This window comes from Falco naumanni, chromosome 2 (genome assembly GCF_017639655.2).
Source record: "Falco naumanni isolate bFalNau1 chromosome 2, bFalNau1.pat, whole genome shotgun sequence".
NCBI classification, from domain to species: Eukaryota; Metazoa; Chordata; class Aves; order Falconiformes; family Falconidae; genus Falco; species Falco naumanni.
Window position 1 is genome coordinate 37,332,420 of NC_054055.1, and position 21,049 is coordinate 37,353,468.

The 21,049-nt window shown below is 34.7% G+C and overlaps 1 long non-coding RNA gene across 2 annotated transcripts in view; it reads right to left on the bottom strand.

Moving 5' to 3' along the window:
• Positions 1 to 21,049, bottom strand: part of LOC121084052 — a 334,007-nt gene that overhangs the window by 158,981 nt on the left and 153,977 nt on the right. The gene's annotated exons all lie outside the window — the stretch shown is intronic.

Below are 21,049 nucleotides of genomic sequence, written 5' to 3' on the forward strand. Positions count from 1 at the left end.
AATTGAAAGAGACATACCTTTTCTTGCATTTGACACTGAAAACCTCTTATTCCCATTTAAGAAAGAATCAGTTATATCTTTCATAGCTTACAATGGTATGCTGCACAGTTTTACTGACTATTAAATCTTCCACATCAGCTTACTGAGTCATAAAACATTTGACAGGATGTAGCTCTCAAATTGTGCTTCTTCTTATTTTTCTCTTTCTATCCCTCTTACAACAAGGCATTTATGAAGCCTATTCATGGCTTTTTCTCCATGTGATATTAATAGTTTGTGTCTTATTTCTAAAAATAATCTGTATGGATTGATTTATTTTTTCTTTTTAATTTGTAATGCAAGAAACCTAACACTGAAAAATCTATAATACAAGAAATCCAAAGAAATGAAAAACATTAACATTTCATAACCATTGTTATCCATGGCATAGAAAAAGATAGATCAGAATTGATTATTCCTCTCTGTCCAAAAATGTTTGGGGTATTGACAAACATTTAGAAGCACCCTCAAGTTTTTATTTTAAATGAGATTATGTGGGATTTTTTCTTTTTTACAGATAACCCATTCTTAACTTTAAAAACCTTTGGAAGAGGGTGTTGTTTTGTTTCGTTTGTTTTGGTTTGTTTTTACTGTCAATCAATATACTATTTTTTTTTTTTTCTGAAGATACTGGGAAGCCAAACAAGCAAACAGATTTTTTTAATGTAATTATTGTTTGCTTCTGCAAGATTTCTGAATGCATTTAGAGGAAGACTAATGTAACTAGTGGATTCAGCTGCAAAACTATCTAGGTTTGCCTGACTGAAAAGTGATTCCACTAAGCCTTCTTACTCTTTTTTATGAGTGCACCTGGAAGTAGGAAAACATATTAATTTTATTTTTTTTTGGGGGGAGGCGGTAGGTTTAAAAAAGGCATTAATTAGAATAAATTCCTGTTGAACATACAGGTATCAATGACATGGTTTTCAATGTATTTCTACATTTGAACAGTATTGAAAGTAAATGGAGCTTAAAAATACCCATATAATTTTTAGGTATTGATTTACCAATGTGAATGTTTATTACTGCTGAAGAAACCAGAAATAAAGGGGGGGGGGGGGGGGGGGGGGGGGGGGAAGGGAGCACTGTTTCAACAATTAGAGAAAGCAAACTGAAAAGAGGAGCTCAAATTACTAACATTTTTTAGAGACATTAACTGCTAACATGTAAATACAGAAATGGATCTGGATTTCTTAATTCAAAGTATTTGTAGTTTAGAAAAGAATAGCTGTAATAAAATTTAAATTTGTTCAGTTTATCCTAGGTACTCATTATGTCATCTAGAATTTTTCTTAAAAACAACAGTATTTTGTGCTTCAAGGCATGTAAGAGCTGAAATCTAGAGTTGACTTACAATTTGGTTTAAAGCACTTAAAAATCTAACTCAAGAAGAAAACCTCTTTGTTCTTTTTGCTATCAGTTTTTTTTCTCCCCTCTCAGCCCCTCCTTTGCATGCACACACTCACTCACACAAATGTACAGGCACACATGTATGCAGAGTGCATGACTAGTCAGAGTTTAGTTGCAGCAGATAATTCAGTGCATTTAGAAATTATTTTGAAAGCTATGGATCAGTTTCCAAAGAAACAAAAATAGTGACATATAGTTTTCATTTTCAGAACTTGTTCCTTTTAAAGCCGCTGAAATCTCGTTTTCCTTTTTGGCTACTGTTAAATTCAGCAACATCAAATTGCATGCAGAAAGAAAAAAGTGCCAAAAATGCTTTTAAAATATTATGGTGAACTGTAATAGTGAAAAAGTTATCTGAAACCATAAAGGTCAGGGCTTGGGCTTAACAAAGTTTTGAATTTGACCAAGAGTGCTTTAGGAACCATGGAGTTTAAAACTAAGGTTGATCAAAATATAGTGGGAGTTGGACTCAATGAATCTTAAGGTTCCCTCCCAACTTGAGATATTCTATTCTGTTCTGTTCTGTTCTACTATATGTATAGAGTTGAAATATTTTTTTAATGATTGAAGTGGAAATGAATTGTGCCAAAATTCAGATAAGTTATTCTCAAAACTTTAGCTACATACCTTAAGAGTTAATTATTTGTAACCTATTAAATGGAGCTAGGGACTACCTAGAAATGTTATTACAGGTAATGAAGAAAACTAGAGATTACAGAAGGACAATATACTACTTTGGCAAAAAATACATCTCATCTGAGAGGCTAGTGGTATTTTTCGCTCATCTAGACTTATCCTTTGACTACAGATTTATCAAAAAATCTGGTTTTTAAAGTGTACATGAAATTTACAGTTAAAGTAGGTAGCATATCTACATATGAAAAATGCAACAACAAACAAAATGTGAGCTTTCTTTATTGCTAGAACAAGAATTAATTACAAAATTAGGCAAACATTCTCTCATTCGCCATTCTGCAAGACAGAAACAAGATGAATGGCAGTGCTTCTGACATCGCCTTGAGAAAGAAGTCAAACAAGTAATTCTTTAATATGCTTTTTATCTTCAAATTGTCTAATTTGCATTTTAATTAATTAAGTATAGATGGTGTGTATCCCCCACAATAACCTTATGATACCATATTCCATTAGCTTAAGGTAGTTTTATTGGTATTTACACTAAGGTGGCATTAAATCATAATGGTATTTGACAAGCACACATTTAAAAAATTGTAAAGCCTAAGCAACTATCTTTATAAAGTATCTTACACATTCCAAGCATTAAAACAACTTTTTCCTCTACTCAGTCAAAACACATTCCAGTCCTAGCACAGGCATAACGTTTTTGTCCCACTACTTCATTAATAAAAAAATCCAGTTTCTATGCCAAAAATAAAATATCTTTCCATTGTGTTTGCCATATTTTTTTGAAGTTGTTCTCCAAATTACAAACCAAAATTCCTCCCTTACTTTTACATTACTTTTCTATACTATTAAGTTACCGGTACACACAAAAGGATAAGTATGGTATGTATCTTCACCTTAGATACGGTATTTCCAAGCTGCATCATTATTCTTGTCACTGGAGCAGAGTACAATGCAAAAAAGAAAACTGTCATCTTCTAAATTATCAGTGCCATTATTTTCATATCCAAATTCTTCCTAAAGACCTTTTTGGGGTACTTCTAATTTAGAACAACATGGGTTTAGTTGGTGGAATGCAATGAGAATATAAACTTGTGTTATGGCTGAAGATGCAGAAATAAGGTCGTTAGCATATAGATGCAATAAATTTTACATCAAGGGCAAATCAGTTTTCAGATGGCTGTTTTACCCTGTTATAACATTCTCCCCAGGATCCAGATTACTCAATATTCTTGACACTTAATCAAGGTTTTCCAGCATACAGCGAGCAAGCCTAAGTGAAATATGTATCCCAGCAATATTTTTGCTTAACACTATCTTCTGCTACCTTCAGCTTTTCAGTCCCTCAGCTTTTCCAGGTTACAGGCAGTATTTGATCATTTCCACCATATCTCCATATCCTATTCTTTTTTAAAAAAATACTTTAATAGTAAATTAAATAAGGTATAGTATTAGGTCCAACCAGAATATCAAAGATAAGCACAACCTGTCAAGAAATAGTAATTTTAAATAAACAAATGAAAGAAGATCCCGTACATCGTGTGGAAATAAATCCCTTTGAACTAAAATCAAAAAGGAATAAGAAAAGGCAGATGAGGACGATAAGAGTTTCATAATCCCAGGTAAGAGACGATGTGACTGTTACCAGACAAAAAAACTCCAGATCACAGCAGGAACTAGGAATCAAGCTAAAGGTTCATTGAAGAACCTGCTTGAGTTTTGCTTAGAATTAATGTTGCATGGAGATTTAATTCATTTCCATGTTTTTTTCATCACAATATGAATAAGAACCTAGCAAGACCATGACTGTGTCTGTAGTATGTAATAATGTATAGTGCTGAGACTTCTGGGAGTGTGGTGTGACTATGTTTACACAGTGCAGCATGATGGAAATGTGGTAACACAATTCCCTACATCAGTGCAGTATTAATACTATTTTCTTTATTTCAAGATTTAAAAGCTCAGCCTCTTCTGCTTCTAACTCTAGAAGTATTGGTGGCATTGCCCTTAGGATCTCTGCATTAGGATTGTGAGATATAGACAGACGTTATTAAAAAGGAAAAAAGTGATCTCTTCCCACTGCATTCAGCTAGCTTTTTTTTCTTTCCTTTAATTCAGTCAATGTCTCTAACAAGATCATTTCATGTCCTTTTATAAAGGCACCTCTTTTTCTGTCCTTTCTCTACATTTTCACTCAAATCTATGGCCTTTCTAACTTTAATTTTCCTCACAGATATTGGGTACAGCTTGGCTGTATTTTGCTCACAAACCTAAGAAACTCTTTCTGCTCCTCATTTCCTTTTCTCACTGAAGAACAATTGAAGAGAGGAAAAGGTACTTATGTACCATTATCGTTTTCACAGGTCAATATTCTGGATCAATACATTTGATGGTGATAGCTATGGTCAACTAAACAATCAGGCTGTAGAGAGAGTAAATTTTCATTGTGCTAACAATAGTTTGGTCTGAAATGGTAAGCACAGACAGATGAGTCCATCATTATTCATCAGAATTTTACCTTCATTTTTATGTCTCATTTTTCCACGTGGGAAATTCCTCTTTATGAAAGTTTTAAGGTGTTTCAAAAAAATGTTTATACTGCAAAATATGTCTACAGAAGAATAAATGTCAGCAGGAATTTTCTGCTCTTTCTCCATAGCTAATAAAAATTATAACTAAAATGATTCTCAGTAAAATTTTAGACAGGAAAAGTCAATGAAAAATTATATCTGTTCAAAAATCTAGAAGATAGCTTAGAAACCTGAATTTAACAAGAAAACACCATAGTTATAAACGGGTTTAATTTCTTCCAAAGATAAAGATGATGCTTCTTGACCAAAATCTCCTTTTTTGTTTTCAATTTTGTTCTCCAGTTAAAAAGAAATTAGATCTACAGAACGTAGAACTTCCTCTCAGAGAGTTTGATTTTATCTTAAATGTATCTTGCTCAAAAGAAATTAAAGATGGTGCATAGTGTAATTGATTCAATTTCATTTAGAATTTCAGTTCTGATTACATTGCACTAATTCTTTCCAATACAGAGGTCTACTGTGAAAGGCTCTTCAAATGTCCCATTTTTCAGTGAGCAGAAAGAGGGATCAGGGTAGGAAACATGCATTTAAGATTTAAGACATTAAAAAAATGCAGAAATGTTTGTATTGAAACTAAGCCCACAGTACTAATATTGATCTTAATATGTTTGTCTAACAATGTATGTCTTCATGCTCTTCAACCAGCCTCATGTAAATTTTAGTTTTAAAGGTAAAATCTTACATGACTTTACTTTCAGCTTTGAATTTACTAATGTTGAGATTAGATATGTTGTGATTATCATGTTTTGATCTAGTCAACTTGCTAAGATAGCCTTGCCAAAAAAAAAAAAAAAATACTTTCAAAGTGCTCGATTTCTCTAAAAAGTAGGTAACAAAACCAAAAACAAAACCCCCACAATAAACAGATGTCTTTTTTTAAAGGTAGAAGCCATACCACATAGCTATAGTCAAATCTTTCTAAATCATTCAGAAATGCCAGTACGTTGCTATTAGGAGCCATTATTGTGGCTGCAGACAGCAGTTGGTATCTTCACTTACTTGAGTGTTAGTATCACAATAAATCATGCTCATATTATTTTAGTATGGCTATGTGTAGTTCATGGTTTAATTTTGGAAGATAAAGGTGAAAAAATATAATTCCTCTGCTCATAAATAATATTCCAGTTGTTATCTCACTGTTCTTTCAAGTATTTTCATGTACATTTATGTTTAGATTTTGAATGACAGCAAAAATCTTCACAGATGGCATAGGTCTCCTATTTTCCTCACTTTGTTTAATATAAGATCTTAGTTCTAAACATAAAACAGTTTAATTACTCTAGAAATAAGATGCATATTTGCATGTGATTTAAAACTTGTCAGCAAGCATTGGCATACTGAAGTGCAGATCATCATATTTCTTGAAAGCCTTACAGTTAGTCCATTCAAGGGACAGATTGCTCATCCATATCTCTGTTGAGATAGTACCAAAGTTTTATCTTTTAAGTCTTTTATCATTTAATGGAATCTATCATCCAGAGTTAAGTACTTAAGATCCCTGGATCAAATCATAATTTGTAGTGATCAAAGACAGTAGCCAGAAAAACTAAGTTGATAAGCAAAGACATCATCTAAAGTAGAGTAGGAGCACCTGGAGGAAAAAGAATGGGAGATATTCTTGCAATCCTGCCTTTCTTTTCTGTCCCCATTCTGGACTTAGATGTCACATTCTGGGCAACCTTCTCCTAGTTCAAGACTTGTACCAGGCTAATAAAACAATTTCCACTGCCATTTAAGGATTCCACAGGGAACTCAAGAGGGCTGCAGGGTAGAGGTACATTGTAGACTTGCAGGAAACCTGAACTGGCAGTAAGAGATGGAAGTAGTAATCTATGGCATCTACAAGGGCAGTAGGATTCAAGGCTTGGGCAAATTAATTTGACTTTTGATGATGAAGCAGAGATTTGTCTCCACATTGTAAGCACCTACGTCTTCTAAATCACTATTAACTTAACAGAGCTGAGCAGCAACACAGATTTAGACACCTAAATGGCAGTCAGGTTGTGCAATTTACCCTTGTTCTTAATGACAAAGTGCAGTGGTTTAACCCTGGCCAGCAACCCAGCACCACGCAGCCTCTCACTCACTGGCCACTCACCCAGAAGGATGGGGAGGAGAATTGGAAAGGAATGTAAAACTCAAGGGTTGAGATAAGAAAAAATTAATAGGTAAACAAAAGCCGGGATGCAATTCACTGCTTCCCATGGGCAGGCAGGTGTTTGGCCATCCCCAGTAAAGCCAGGCTCCATCATGTGTATCAGTTACTCAAGACGACAGATGCCATAATGCTGAATGCATTCCCACCCACCCCCCACCCCCTCACCCACCCCGCTTCCTTCTTCTTCCCCCAGTTTATATACTCAGCACAACATCATACAGTATGGAATAGCTCTTTGGCCAGTTCAGGCCAGCTGTCCTGGCTGTGTCCCCTCCCAATTTCCCGTGCCACTCCAGCCCTCTCGCTGGCAGGGCCCAAGAAAACAAAAAGTTCTTGACCTAGTATAAACATGACCCAGCAACAACCAAACCCATCAGTGTGCTGTCAACACTGTTCTCACGTCAGAGCCAAAGCACAGCACTGCACCAGCTACTAAAAAAAAAAAAATTAATTCTATCCCACTGAAACCAGGACACAAAGTATACCAGTAAAATAACTTTCCTCATGGCATTCCTGGCCCTGAGACCAGCTGGCAAAGGCTGGCCATATCTACACCATGAAACCTGAATTCTCCAAACACAGGGGGTTACATGCAGACTGCTCCTTGGGCATAGCTCCTTTGAATTTTCTAATTCTCATACCATCCCCAGGATTTGTTTGGAAGAATGATGGTTGGCATGAGGTAAAAACATTTAACATTATCAAAAACAGCATTCTAGTTCCTAAAAACATTTCCAAGCTCTTTTTTTGCCTTAAAAAAATAAAATAACCTATTTTGGATGGCATCTTGTTATCTAAAAAAATTAAGTATTTTGAAAGTATTAAAAATATGTTATATTACTCTGTAATGTAAAAGCACACATTTTTCAGCTAAGAGGACTGGAAGATAAAGAACAGGATTTTGATGCAAACGATACATTCATTCCCTCTAAGCTGGAAAAAAATAAAAAGGAATTAAAATTAACATCAATAGAATTACTGTAGAAAATATTTAGCTCATCTCAACATGAAAGCATAGGAAACTTTGAATTTAGACAGAAAATCCTGTCTAAATTCCAAAAAGTCAGATTAGTAGGTACTTGTGCTCAACAGCTCAACAGAGTATTGATTTGTAGACAAGTTTCCATAGATATTTGCTAAGTTGACCTGGGGAGGGGGGGTGGGGGTTGGGGGACAAGGCGCGGGGAAAGAATAAAGTGCAGGGAAAAAAAAACAAACCACAGGATGGGAATCTTAGTATAAGCAGTAACTCAAGGCAATCACCTCTAAATTATTTTTTTTTCAAGCTTAATTTTATGCATTTTTCAGAAGATTCAGTTGTAGCATAACATCTGCATCTTATCTGTATTCTGGCTCAAACAGTTTTAAAGTAAGATTTTTGGACTCTACTTTCCCCCATGGTGACCAAAGTTTATAGTTTAAAAAAAGGCTTCTGAAAAAAATGCAAAGGTTTTTTGAGAGACTGCTCCCCTCAGTGATTACTTTTTCCCGTTTACTATTGTATAATACCTGGTCTTTCAATTGTTTGCTTAATAGTTCCCACTACCATTCCTGATATTTCATCTGCTTAAATCTTTCCTCTCCTCTCCTCTCCTCTCCTCTCCTCTCCTCTCCTCTCCTCTCCTCTCCTCTCCTCTCCTCTCCTCTCCTCTCCTCTCCTCTCCTCTCCTCTCTCTCCTCATTTTTGGGTTTGTGTTGTTGTTGTTGTTGTGTGTTCTGTGCCAAGCAGTAGCAGCTTTATGCTATAGTCACTTAGTTGAGAAATGTTTGGTATAACTCCTAACATCAGTTTCTGGGCCATTACATGGCAACAATTTAAAGGCCTGACTTTTTCTGACTGGGAGGCGACTGACGAAATAACCAAATAGCAGATGCTGCACATGGCAGCAGCAGATTCAGTGTCAAACCAAAGACCTTAAATACCAAAATATTCCAGTTCAGGAATGACAGATTCAAGGTCAACACCTCCTATCGTAGCAAACCCAGCGTGAGACTGTAGCTGACAATGGACTTATAGTAGCCCAGAGAGACTGTGAGAACAAAATTTGGTCCTCAATAGAGCTGTTAAGTCAAACAAATAACTGAATGAAAGATTTTCATGTAACAAATGTACACGGTTAGGAAGTTCTAACAATCTCTCCTACTTCTCCCCTTCTCGTTGTGACTGAGCAGTGGTGCAAAGAAATCTCTTTTGGTTTTCAATATTTTCACCTTAAGCAAAATGTAGATTTCAATCAAAAAATATTTGAAATTAATTTTTTGTAGCTGATCCAAAAGTAAAACCTATACAGTCTCAAGGTAATTTTGTGATCTTGGGAATTCACTTCATTGTTATGTGCTCTTTTTTTTTTTTTTTTTTCCTTTGATCTATGGAATGGGAAACATGGTCACCTTTCCCAAGGATTCTAATACTGAAAAGCATGGAAAGTGCCATGAAAGCAATAAATATTCTTAGACCAATACTGCATTGTGTGATCAGTGCAAAACAGCATGAAAAAAAGAGGTTCTATTGTGATTTTTGTGGTTTATATTTAGGCATCAATGTGTTGTACACATCTTTAAAAATTACTATATTTATTTCTGTTCTGCAATCATGTTAATTATTAATTTTAATTAGAAAAAGTTAAAATTCTGAATAGTTTTCTATAAACAAAAAAAAATTTGTTTTCAATTGAAAATGTTGCTTTCTTTTACTAGATCTACAAGAAGTACTATTATATTAGTGCTTAAAGATATAGAATGATCATTTTGGCTTGTGAGAGATGTGGCTTTTCTTGGGATTTTATATTAACCTTCTATATTGCATGGATTTTTCTTCTGTCACTTCTTTTTCTGATTATTAATTTGTCTAATTGCTATACATATCACATATTGATGTTATTGATCAGTTAAATACATTAGATAATATAACTTGGTGACATGTTCCACAAATACTTGCAAAGACTTATTGCACAGAGTGCACTGTCTGCACCCTGTTTTGGGTTTTGTAATATTATTTTTTTTTGCCAGAAGGTGTCAATTGCAGAAGGATATGAAGATGCAGAAGCTGGAATTGCATGATGTACTTACATTTGTGTACCTCTGAGCTAGGTAGCTTTATTTCTGCAGTCAATAGGCACAGAAAATATCTAGGACATTGTTCTTTTTATTAATGAAGACATTTAGAATAAGACACATGAAACATGCCTTAAATGTTTCCATTTCTTTACACAAAATACAACAAGGAACCATTTTGGATATATACACCTAGTTGTACAGGGTGAATTTTAAGGTATGATGTAGTCCTTAGTTTTCCTTACTAATTAAGAAAGCTAATGTTTTCTACTCTATCTTAGTTTGGTTTGGTTTTTTTTCATAATTCAGGCACATTATAGGGTGTAGATTTTCCATGTTGTTATTAACTCAGTTAGAATGTTCACTATTACACTTCCATTTTGTTGCTAAGGTAGAATCCATTGCAAAACAATTTCTTCCTGTGAAAAAGCACATGTTGGAAAATGCTAGTCTTACAAAGATCTTTGCTCATTACTTCATCTAGTCTTGGAAGATAAGAGGGTCTACAATTTTCCATTAGCCTGTGAAGCTTTACCCTACACAGACCAACAGTTTTTCTGTTCATCTCTTCATTACAGGAAATTAACAGTTATCTTCAAGACTTTTGATCTATTTCCAAGGTACTAACAGCAAGAGGCAATTTAGTTCTAGTGAGGACAAGTAAGTAAGTAAATAAATAAATATATATGTAATATTCACTGATTACTGACAAGATCAGGTCCCTTTCCTCTAAGCGTGCAGCCTTTTCCTTACATAAATGATCACACATAGTTATTGGAAGTATGGCCATAGTCGATCAGATGTCTTATCTCTCCCAGCATCTTGCTCCCCTGAAGTAGATAGCCACACGTATGCAGGGAATGAAAATAAGAAATAGGTCGAGCAAACCCTACGATCCATCTGTAGTAAGCAGCATAGAGACTTCTATGTTGATGTGTTCTTCCAAATCATCACATTTAGCCACCAACGAACATACTTCTTTAATTTTATTCAGCTTCTCTCTGAAAAAAAGAAAAATTATAGCTTGTGTGATATCTTTGGCAGTAAATCAGACTCTATTTCAACATCTTTTTTTTTATTTTAAATGTTGTTGCTTGCAAAATTTATTGATGTCCTCTTTTCTTTCTTTAACAAGAAGGAATGATTACTAATTCTGAATTCAGTGTTTCCATACCAATCATGATTTTACAGATCTCCCATATGTGCCTTTGCTTGCCTGAGTGCATTACTCTTGAACAGAAAACTTCATATTACTTATTGTATCACATGATAATTCTGTAGTTGAAATTTTCACTCTAGGGGGTAAAATAGCACAAGAAAATCTTTTCTCATACTATTTTAACCAGTGAAAGGAATTAAGATTACATTAACAGACCTTCAAGAAACTTAATTGCTAGAACTTGCCTACACATTCAGTAAGTAGAAATTAATTAGAGATATTTTTACATTTTAAAATGGTTGACATACAGAAATAATTCAGAGTGGATAGAACTCTCTTCTGAGTTTAACTTGTTGAAAAATGCATCCCTTTATTTTCTGGAGAAGAACATTACCTTCTGTCTCAGTCCTTCACCCACTCTCCATCCTCATGTTTCCCACACAGCTTCTTCCTTTAGTATTTCAATCAGATATTTGCTTATAGGCCTCAGCTGCAGAGAGGCAGGGGGGAAGCAGATCTTACAAACCGAACTCTTGAGGGGATATTTGAATAAAAATGTAGATTTAGGATTTCCAAAATCATCCAGTCAGGACAGAGTGGAAAGAAGATCACTAGACAAAATATAAAAATAAAAAGAAAAAAACCCAAAACCAAAAACCCACATCTTGAAGCTGAACTAGATGGATAGAAGATAGATAGAAGAAAATTCTCCCAGTGACTCCATCCCTCCCCACAATTCACTTTTCCCATCTTGTTCTCCAAAGACAACTTCACTAAGCCTAGGAGGCAGGAATAAAGTGGGAACGGTCCCAGTTCTGGAAATGTGTAAAACTGTCTCACTATTTGTAAGTGCCATGAGGAAGAATATAATATAATATAATATATTTAGAGTGATTAATGGAGTATGCAATCAACATACTAAAAATCTTTCACAGAGCAAACTGTCCCTAATCAAGTAAAGGTGCATAAATTATATTCATGACTTAGTTCTATGGAAAAAAAAAAAGGAAATTATTTTATTGCAATTGACTGACCTTGTCCTAAAGTGTCAGAAAGAATAGATCTTCATTTCTAGACCACTGGTAAAGAACATTCTCATGAACAATCAAGCAAAAGAAAACAATGGGGGAAAAAAGGAGGTAAAGGATTGGTAGATTACAGTGATACTTGAGAAGTTTAAACATTAAGTGTTCATAAATGAATAACAAGGTTCAAGTATCACAAAGTATTTTCAATAAGAATAATAGTACATACAAATTGGGAAGGAAAAAAGATGATTCTGTTAAAAGTAGATGACAGCTGTATGTCAAAAGAAGGAAAGTATCATAATGCAATCACTTTTCATTTAGTCTAACAAAATCAGAAGTGCAGTGTTCCTTTTTTTGGAAGAATAGAATGAAAACAAATGCATATCACTGCATAATTTTCATTATTATGCATTAGGATAAGAATAATATTAATATTTGACTTGCATTGGGGAAGAAATGGCTCAACATTTAAATATTAACACAAACAGTATGAAAACAAACTATAGACCTGATAAAAAAATCATCACTAATACTTTGTGTATGAAAAAATATCTCTGGAAAAAGCAGGTTGTATTAGTTCTCCTGATAATAACCACCGTGTTGTCTGAAATCACACTTTCCTGATCTTATAGTGTAATTTTTGACACAACACTACATATTTAGGGTAAATTCTATGTTTAGATAATTAGCTGGCTGGCTCCCTGATTCAGTTGTGCTCCTCAAGCAGTCTGTTATTCAATACTCTTTGTTAAAGTGGGGCTATGTAATGGCAAAGTTTCCAAATGGCTTTCCAGTTTGGCTTTCCTAGCTGATACGATTTGAACCTTAGGAAAAGTTCAGTTTTATTTGAAAGGAAAGATAAATTAGTTAGAAAGTCCAGTTTCCCCCAGTATATCAGTGGAAAGTATGAGGAAAGTGGTGACTGTCCTTATTCAGCAACAAAATGAGTTTGAAAATATCAGTCTATGAATTCCTGCTGACACAAATAAACTTGCTCACTACAATAATGAACTCCAAGTTCTCAATTTATTTCAGGAATGTATACTAAGAAAAAATGGGGATATTCACAAGAGTGTATCTGAATTCAGAGACAAAAATGTCTGACACATTTAGACATTGGGAAATATGCAAAACTTGTGCTTAACTTTTGCACAGAAATTATTTACATCATATTGGCACTAACTAGCTAATTGATTGAAATAGTCTAAAACACCACTATAAATATACAGCCGTCATTTTACTAGAAAGCAAAACTGAAAATAGATGATGATATGGCTTATATGTTTTGTCAAAATATTGAAATAGTTTGTCATGTTAAGATAACATATTGCCTTACCTAAATAAATGGAAGTTCTTACAAATGTAGACTCTAAGTTTATTGAATCCATTTACACATACAACGTAATAGTTTTCCAATAAACAAGATTACACATTTTGACTCTTTGTGCTAAGAAGACAAATCAAAAGTGTGGTCTATTAACAACAGATTTCAGTTGTGCAGGCTATACCAATAAGTGTTGATTGCAACATTTTATTTTTTTAATTATTTTCTTTCCTCTGTTTTCCTTTTGGAATACAGGTAAGTTTGCTCATGTGTTTTTCTTCAATCTAATTTTATTAGCTGTGTTTCATAATGATGTAATTTCTTTTTAGTCAATTTGAAAATCTAGAACTAATAAGACTGAAGATAAAAACGTTGACCATTAGGTATGTACTGTTAGTACAATTTAAGAAATTAATGATTTCAGAAGCCAAACAAAAAACAATAAATCAGTAAGTGCTAAGTGGGTAAACCCTTGGCATACTGATATAGATGAGACTTGAGTTTTATTGCTGGAAAAATATCTATGAATACCTGTATCCAGTATCAAGGTTACAGTGAACAAGGTAAAGATGATAGACTGTTGTTAAAGAAATAGTATATAAATCCAGCAAGGTGGTATAACTATGACTGTATACTGCAGCATTTATATGTCACATTGAGTAGCTTATATAATGCTGTTTATCATACTAAAGCAAGAAATACAGTAGCTATGCTTGAAAGTGGCAGGTATTAAAGATTTATAAGAGGCTGAGGAAACTGATTCCTCTTAGGTAGACAAAATGTCCTAAATGGAGTTATTAAGATTATGAAGTGCAATGATGAGAAAGATCCCCATGTCTTTTGAATAACACTGACAATGCATCTGTGTATAAATACATATACTTATATATATGACCCTGAATGTGATGATTTTACTATCTACCAACTCCAGACAGCCTCATCTCTGCTGCTTTACACTGTTTCAATCTCAGTTCAGCCTTAAAAACTTTGCTCAACTATTGATCCACATCAGTCCAAACCAAGAACTAATAAATTTAGCTGTCTTGTCTGTTAGAATAGAAACCTTGCATTTAGATATGTAGCATTTGATTCTTTTCCTTTTTTGCTTCTATCAATATATTTCCTGCGTAATGATACCTTATAAGAAGCCAGAAAAGCAATATGTGGAATTAGTAATTCCTTTAAAGTTGTCAAAGTAGAATTTAGCAACATTACTATAACTTTATTTGTCTAGCAAAAAAGATGACTATATCAGATTAATAAAAAATAAAAACAATAGATGATAGCATATAAACAATATTTAATTAGATCATAGTTTCAAAATGACCTTAAATATATATATACACAAATATGTACTGTGAAAGGTTTTATTAACATTGAAATAAGTCATATTCTGTATGGGAGAATCGGAGATAAAATATTATATTTCAGAAGTTATATTTAGGTTTGTGACTGAAATTTCTTGTTTTCACAGTAAAACTGTTCATGGAGTGAAAATTGAGGGGTTCACAATATTTTACTTCTGAATATCTAGTTTAAACAGTTATTAGAGCACACAGTAAGGTAGCTCTCATCTAACGTAACTGCAAAAGTTTCAATTTCAGAGTTCCTTTAAGATATCTCTTTAGATTTTTAAGACTTTGCGATTTTTTTTCTAATGTTCAGAATTTCACAACTTTCTTAGAACAATATGCAGTTACGTCTATACATCTTTTTTTTTTAATTAAATAAGGGAGCATAAAACACCTATTTTAGACAGTTTCATGTATTTCTAACCATAAAATAAGAAATCCAGCAAATAAAAGGTGAAAAATGAGATATAGCCTTTCCCCCAAAACAGGAAAAGGGAACAGAACCTTGCCCTTATTATTTTTCATTGCTGTGACAGCAAAGGGCTTAGCCAATATCTTGATAGATAATACAATGCAGAAGGAATCCTTGAATTGACAACTATTGAATCAATCAAGGCTTCACCTCCCATCATTAATGAGTTTACTGTCTGGAATTAAATAATTATTTCTTCTTTTTAAAGTGATGTAACCACCTGTCTTTTCTCATTTCTTAGGACAATCATGGTGATAGCTGGGTGAAGCCAAGAGCTGACATGAACGTGTTTCATGGTGAATCATAACTGGGAATTTGGGGCCAATAGAAATTAGTTTCCTAGCCCTTAGAGAGCTTCTGCTTACAAAGTGTTCATGAAACAATAGTGTGTTCTTATCGCAACTTCAAACCTCCTTTTGGGATAAAAGAGTTACAGAATCACAGAATGGTTGGACGACACCTCTGGAAGTCATCTTGTCCAATCTCCCTGCTCGAGCAGGGCCGCTGGTTGCCCAGAACCATGCCTAAACAGGTTTTGAATTATCTCCAAGGCGGGAGATTCCACATCCTCTCTGGAAAACCTGTGCCAGCCATCAGTCACCCTCACAGTGTTTCCTGACATTCAGAGGGAACCTCCTATGTTTCAGTTTACGCCCATTGCCTCTGGTCCTGTCACTGGACACCACTGAAAAGAGCCTGGTTGCATCTTCTTTACACCACCCCTTCAGGTACTTATGTACATTGGTAAGATCCACCCTGAGCATTCTCTTCTCTAGGCTAAACAATCCCAGTCACCTCAGACTCTCCTCATATGTGAACTGCTCCAGACCCTTCATCACCTTTGCAGCCCTTCTTTTTACTGGAGACTGGATTGTCTCCAGTATCTCCACAGCTCTCTTGTACTGGGGAGCTGAGGATTGGACACAGTACTCCAATTGTAGCCTCATCAGTGTTGGGCAGAGGGGAAGGATCACCCCCTCTTATCTGTTGGCAGGGAGCTCTTTTGAGTTTGGAGGACAGTATCTCTGAATATTAAACAGACTTTTTGGATGTCTCTTCATTCCAGGGCCTTATCCCATGGGACTCTTCCAATCAGACCTTCGAGCAGGCCAAAATCTGCTGTTCTGAATTCCAGGGTTCTGAGCTTGCTCTCCACACTTCTCCCTGCCCTCAGAATCCTGGGCTTCACCATCCCATAGTCACTGCAACCTGCTTTCAACCCAGGGCTATCCCTTGTTTGTGAGAGTCCAGCAGGACACCCCTTCCCGTTGGCTCTTCTGTCACTTAGGTGATGATCAATGATCTTCAGGAACCTCCTGCGCTGCTTATACCTTGCTGTGCTGTCCTTCCATCATATAGTGGGGTGATTAAATTCCCCTATGAGGATCAGGGCCTGTGAACATGAAGCTATTCCTATCTGTCTGTATAGGGTCTTATCCATTTGTTCCTAGTCAGGTGTCCTATAGCAGACATCCACTTCAATGTCATACATATTGCCCTTCCCTGTTCTACTATAGTATCTGGAACCTCATTTCCAGATGGAACTTGACCCACATCTCTCTTCAGGAACAGCACCAGGAAACTAAACAGGGAGACTTGTTGAAATACTCAATTTTTTATTAAAATGAGTATACTAGGTAAAGGAAGAAAAGGGTGGCCTAAAACCTGTTGAGAAGTATTTAAAGCAAAATCGACAACTATTAGGGTATAATTTTCTTCTTGTTGTCAAATAAGAGTTTTCAGATTATTTAGTTGTTTAGCTGGATTTATCTGGCAAACAAGAAAATAATAGATTTAAGGCCTGTAAACAATTTTCAGGGGCAGGAAGATCATTGCCTTCAAATCTCAGCAACCAGTCAGTTACAATTTTGTAAAATATAGCTGAATTCTCTAAGTCCTAACTAGAATTACCACAAGAACTCCTTAGGCACTAACACTATCTTTAAACTGTTTCGTCTTCTTATCTGTTACTTAGGAGTAAATGGTAAGTAACCCTACTATAAAGTCAATGAATATACATCAGGAGTCTGTATTGTCATGTTTTAATTAAAAGGCAGTAAATGGTATGAATTGGTATGTGGTGGTAGGTGTTTGTAATGATCCTGGCTACCCATCTGCTACATTGGAATGTAGCAAAAGAATTTTATTCTTTAAAAGATCCAGTGATAAATTCATGAATGACTTGACTTTCTTCTTTTACAAACCCTTTTACAGTGAGAAAATACTTACCTCCATGTAACACCTTTTTCCTAGATCCATACCTTTGGCTGCTTACCGACTGTTGTCATCAGTCACTGCTATAGGATAAGGGGCTTTTCCCCTTTATTGCCTAATCTAGAAAGGTTTCAGGTTGGAAAAGGCTTTCCATAGAAGACATTGTCAAAAGGTAGATGAGGAGACACTACTATAATGTAAGTAACTTTAAGTCTTACTATTGCAATAAATTTCTCCTCAGCTTCCCAAGTGAGTACTTTATTCCTGAATATTCCTCCAAGTTCCCTTTTATTCAGAGAAAAACAGAAGTGAATGAGTAAGCCAACTGAAGATTCTAAACTGACAGGCTTAGTCATTGATGCTAACCTTTATGAACCCTATAGTCTCCTGTTTGAATAATAGCTCCTTAAGGAGACATGAGCCAAAGTTATGGTCCCTTTTAGAAAAGACTATTTACTACAGACATTGGAACAGGAGAGTATTTTTTCACTGTTTGGGAATGCCTCATGCAATACTATTAGCTTAGACTGATAGAAAAATAAACACATTCATCAATTTTATTATCAAATGTGTCAATCTGGGTTGCTAAAGATAGGCTTTCAAATACGTATATAGAAAGAAAATTAATTAGTGCAATTCTCCTTGGCTTTGGGTCTTTTGGGTGGGGTTTTTTGTTGCTTCGTTAGGGTTTTTTTTTTATCATAACCTTTTCTATATACAGAATATTTAGACTGGTGAATCTGTGTATAGATGTCACGTGTTTAGTTTTCAGACGTGTTTGAAAGCCTTGCCCATGAGTCCATTATAAATGGAGTCCATCCTCCATTCATGTTTGCTTATAGACTCAGGGTTTTTACACTTGTGCATTTTTCATGTCAAATATGATTTCAAGAACCAAATTTTTAATAAAAATACTATATAGATGGCTATGAACATGTTCAGAGCTCACATTTAAGATTTTAAATGTTGTTTAAACACATCAAGCAATAACTGATATTTAAAGCGAACAAAAGGAATTTCATTCATGTTGGTATCTACTTCTAGAGGTAAATTACATCTTTCTCCATTGTTCATTGGAGGGGTCTTTTGTTTGCAGTGTGAAAGAGTAGTTCCTCCACACAGAAGCTTTAAACATTTGCCATTAACTTAGGTTTTAATAGGACTGTCAAAGTTAGTTTGTACAAATGTATTCATGAGTGGGAAACATAAACCTCTGAAACTGTATCTTAAGTTCAAAATCTTTTCCCTGGAGAATCTATGATAATCCATAACTGATGTTCTTCCTTCTACACAAATAAACTAAATTCTCTGTTATATGTCCCAGTCAGCTATTACAGATGTTTTATTTAACAACATCTTAGTTTCAGTCAACAGCTATTTTCATCCTAGGCCCTCCTTTAAATGCAAAGCGAGAGATGACATCCCTCATTCCTTGTTCAAGGAAACATGACAATGCTCTAGGACTTTATTGACTTTCTCTGAATACTTGCTGGTACCTTCTAAGTTGATCTAAATGTTCTTATCTTTACCCCTTTTCCACAGAGCCTTTGTTTCAGACTTCCTCATGCTCTTTTCTTCTTTCTTTCTACATAGAACTCTTAGAGAAGTGGCTAGATAAGATGAGAAAGCTGCCCGCATCCTTGCAGTATGTTTGAAAATAAGAAATAATTTCTGACATGTACATGTGATAAGTAAAACTTTTTTAGAGGTTCTACTGTTACACAACTCTTAACTCTTCAGCAATATAAAATCTATGTCTTAGTAAGCACTGACATAGAGGCCTCTTTTAGAGCATTTTTTCTATGGTAAAAAGAAGTTATTACAGAAGATATAAAGACCTGTGACATTACAAAAGCATTGTGTATTTTAATAAATCATTTACATCTGTCGTTTGCTAAACTTCGAAACACACTATATAGACTGGTTTTTATGTCATTTGTATTATGACAACTCTGTTAACTTCAGCAGGAGTTATTTTTAGTTTTTATTAAATAAGAAATCTGATAAATCAATGTAATGATTATGATATTTTCCAGTACAGGAATAGGAATAGTGAAGAAAGAAGTTAGTGACAATTACATAAACTTTTGTTTGATGAGATAACTTAGTCCATAATTAGCAAAAAGACAGAATAGGATTAAAAAACTCTAATCCTAAGTGACCTGAGAAGAAAAAACATATAATATAAATTGTAGGGTTTGATTTTAAAGTTCATTAATGAACTATTGCACATTATGTAAAACATTTGAGCTGAATTTTTGCAGCACATCATGCTAAGAAAACTAGTTAATGAATTTAAGACTCACTTTTATAGATTTCTGAATATAGTGACTTGTATCCTAAAATTAAGTACAATAATCAAATGACTAAGCCAAACTCACTGTAAAAGTTGAGCTTAGTTAAGTTTAGGTAAAGTTCAAAATCTAGGTATAACAATAATAAATAAATAAATATGGTTTGAGCTCTTGAGAGACATTCCTGAAAGAATATTGCAGGCTGGCTGAATAATGCTGAAAACCTATGACGAGCTCACTTTTTACAGAAATTTTCAGGCAAAAGAAAAAATCCTGAGAGGAAAAAAGAATTACTTACTGTTATCTTCTGTTCTCTGAACACACTGCCTGATACACAATGTGGTTCTCTGGGGGTCACTTTTTCTTATTTGTAGCAGTCTTAGATGATCCTGCAATTTTTTAGCCACAGTTCTTTATGACGGAAAAAGCAATCATCGAGTCTTCCTCCCAACCACACCCACCCATGCTCTCTTAATTTTCTATTGTCCATGGAAACTACATGGTGCAGAATAGTAGGTGGAGGAGGCAGAGTCAACACAACTTCAGCAACTGCTATTTTTCAAGTATAGTCAGAGGACAAAAATAAAAAAAAGTTTTATGTTACTCATTTTTATACTTAACAACATTTCTTCCAAAGAGCTTCGCTTTTTACAACCAGGCTGAAAATCCCCTGAGGAGACAGGTTGAATGAAATATATATTTAGTTGAACGCAGACTGAAGCACTTGCTTTCCCAGTATTTCCCATTGCTACTGCAAAGACAGAGGAGGGGGAATACAGGAGGCTGTGCACTAAACTTCATGCAGAAGTCCAAGAGATTGCAAACAATGCCATTGAGGTTAGAGATTTGAAAAATGTGGGAAATTCAGCATCAACTAAGTGTGCATGTTTTACCTGGTTTGGATCAAACCACCTCAAGTTATTATTTATGAAATCAGACACTCTGCTTGGATAACAGAATGATATAAATGATAGTTATTTGCTGTTTTAGCTGCCAGATATTCCTAGAATTAGGTATTTAAGATAGTTTTGATAGTTATAAGGATGGTGAAAGAAGTTTAATTATTTTTTCCATAATATATTGTGTATTTCTACTTAAATCTCAAGACTTCCTTAAGTTTATCAATGACATTAAAAAGTGAGATATCTGTAGTGCCTGTAGTGCAAAGCTCTCCTGATCAATACAAAGGTTATGATGACGATAAGAAGTATAAGCTTACAGACAGCAAGAACAGGTGGGTAAGATGGTCTCTCCATGAGTTTCTGTAAGAACAAAATCTTCGTGTGAGGGTCACCAGGGTCCTGGATGGCAT